At 41.3% G+C, this 3,046-nt stretch overlaps 1 pseudogene; it reads left to right on the top strand.

Annotated features, from left to right (window-relative positions):
* The first annotated feature begins 303 nt into the window (after positions 1-303).
* LOC110591723 lies at positions 304-2,802 on the top strand (annotated as a pseudogene).
* The last annotated feature ends 244 nt before the right edge of the window (positions 2,803-3,046 follow it).

Here is a 3,046-nt window from a genome sequence, read left to right as displayed (position 1 = left end):
AGTGAGAGATTGTTTGGTACCCTGTAAACAAGATAGGAGAAACAAAAGATCTGGAATAGACTGTGCAATTGCATTATGGGAGGTACACATTACTTATATTTAGAGTAAGGAAAAATAATTTCTGGCTGAGAATATCTTTGAGGTAGTATTTTGGATAGTTTTCAGTAGGTAGGGATGGTGATTTGGATAGCCCAAGAGAAGAAATCTTGAGAACTGAGCTTGGAGACCAGTGAGTTATATATATCTTTTAGGGGAAATATAAAGATTAGGTAGAGAAGTGATGGGAGAGAAAGCTGAATAAAGATGTATGGAATTGGGAGTATGTTAACTTTGGATTTGGGGGTAAGAAGTTTGTATTTCACATGATAAGAATTATAGATTTGTTAAGGATTTAAAAAAAATGGTTTGACTTGCTAAAGGCTAGATTAAAAAAAAAGATGAATTTGGCCATGCTGTACAAACTGCACGGGATGGAGAGGTGGTTTGTGGACAGACTGGAGCTGGAGACCAGATGGATTGTGGCCACATAGATACTATATACAACCAGACTATGCTGGTACTCCTAGAAGTTAGGATCTGTCTTTCCTATATTAATAACATCTATATCTTTTGTCTAGGTTATAACAAAAAACTGCCAGGAAGGTGTGCAGGTGGTATATTTGGCAAATGCCATAAACTGATAGATTATTCAGCTCTATTTTTTCTTTCAGAGCTGAAATATGAACTTCTACTGCCCTATAAAATCTTTCTCAGTACATGATTTACTTTTAACCCATTTTAAGTAAAATACATATGATTTATGAGGAAAGTTGCAGTAAAATTTCATCCAAGCATGATATTTTATTAATACTTTCCCTTCTGAAGATCTTTGGAAGAGAAAAAAAAAAAGTGCTAATCTCCTGCTATGAGTCTTTGGGATTTTCCAAAGAATGAGTAATACTCTTGCTTTTTTTTTTTTTTTAAGATTTTATTTATTTATTTGACAGAGAGATAGAGAGAGAGCACAAGTAGGCAGAGAGGCAGGCAGAGGGAGAGGGAGAAGCAGACTCCCCACTAAGCAGGGAGCCCGATGTGGGACTCGATCCCGGGAGCCTGGGATCATGACCTGAGCCGAAAGCAGCTGCTTAACCGACTGAGCCACCCAGGTGCCCCCCTTTTTTTTTAAACTTTAGGAGAACATGCCATTTAATTTTCTTTATATATACAATTGCTGGGGGAAAAGATCTTCCCACTTAATGACTTCCTGGACTGAAAGCAAACTGAGTCTATATATTACTGCACTGAGGTATCTGAAAGTACACTATAATATATGCCTTCAAACCTAACTACCTTTTCCAATATTTTCATTTTTATTTCCGGAAAAGGAAGTTTTACCCTCATAACAGTTAGGTCATAAAAGTATACTTATAAAGCTGATTTCACTACTCCTCTAGTGATATTTTACCCCACACCTACTCAATACATTGGCTCTTTTGAGCCAATATTTTCAGAAAATGCTAATATGCTTTGTGTTATATTAAGATCTCCTTCCCAGTCTACAAATAAGCAGACGCATTTGGGCAAATTTCACAAGGTTTTTATTTGTATTTGACCTTACAGAGGGTTCCAGTATTCATTCCAAACAGTATCTGACCAGTTTAAGGCAGCAACCTTGAGCACAGTTAATGTCACAACCTAGAAGATCACATGATTGGCAATGTGAATTGAATTCAATTTCTTATGTTTTACTGATGCCTTCATCCCCTATTCATGTATTTAATGTTTTCTATCTCATTATTCACATTTAGTATGATCCCCTATACTAAAATTAGTTAATAGAACACAGATACAGGACCATAAGAAAAAGAGAAGGCAGGGAGGGTCTAGCATTTACTCTGTAATCACTAATGGCTTCCATGCTAAGTGTGCAACCAAATTTCATAATCAGTTTTTAACGCTAAGCCCAAATATCACTACAAATACTGGTTTTCATAATCAGTTTTTAACGCTAAGCCCAAATAACACTACAAATACTCGTGTTTGAATCAGAAGAGGAAAGACATCACATAGATACCAAAAATAGAGTGAACACTGAAAAATTACTTCCTCATGTGCCAAGCGCTTTACATGCGTTATTTTGGATAATCCTCACAACATTCCTACAGAGCAGGTACTGTTATTATCTACATTTTGCAGAGGCAGAATTTGAGGTTTAGGGAGATTAGACCGGCTTCTCCTCAGACCAGATCGAGCCCCTCCACCAGAGGTTTAAGCAGCTAAGTGGAGACCAGCCCACCATTTGCCAAGGAGAACTTCAACAACGTCCCTGACCTGGAGCTCAACCCAATCCGATCCAGAATCATCCGTGCCTTCTTCGACAACGGGAACCTGCGCAAAGGGTCCCGCGGCCTGGCTGATGAGATCAACTTTGAGGATTTCCTGACCATCATGTCCTACTTCCGGCCTATAGACACCACCATGGACGAGGAGCAGGTGCAGCTGTGCCGGAAAGAAAAGTTGAGATTTCTGTTCCACATGTATGACTCGGACAGCGACGGCCGCATCACCCTGGAAGAATATCGAAGTGTGGTGGAGGAGCTGCTCTCCGGAAACCCACACATCGAGAAGGAGTCAGCCCGCTCTATCGCTGACGGGGCCATGATGGAGGCGGCCAGCGTGTGTGGGGGGGGGCAGATGGAGCCTGACCAGGTGTATGAGGGGATCACCTTCGACGACTTCCTGAAGATCTGGCAGGGGATAGACATCGAGACCAAGATGCACGTGCGCTTCCTTAACATGGAAACCATCGCCCTCTGCCACTGACCCGCCTGCCCCCCAAGCCGTGCTGTGCCCGCAGCCTCCCGCGGGGCCCGAGGCCGCAGGTGTCCTTCGGCCATGGCTCTTGTAAATAGTCCCCAGTCCTCCGCTGTCTCGTTTTCCCTAAGGTGTGGTACGTGGAACTTCGCTGTTTTTATCTCTAATAAAAAAAGAAAATGGTTGGTTTGTTAAAAAAAAAAAAGTTTGTAAGTAACACAAACCAGGCAATAAGAAAGTCAGTGAAAATCCA

Source organism: Neomonachus schauinslandi, chromosome 1, assembly GCF_002201575.2.
Source record: "Neomonachus schauinslandi chromosome 1, ASM220157v2, whole genome shotgun sequence".
Lineage (NCBI taxonomy): Eukaryota > Metazoa > Chordata > Mammalia > Carnivora > Phocidae > Neomonachus > Neomonachus schauinslandi.
The sequence above is the reverse complement of the archived record's forward strand: the minus strand, read 5'-3'. Positions and strand labels throughout refer to the sequence as shown.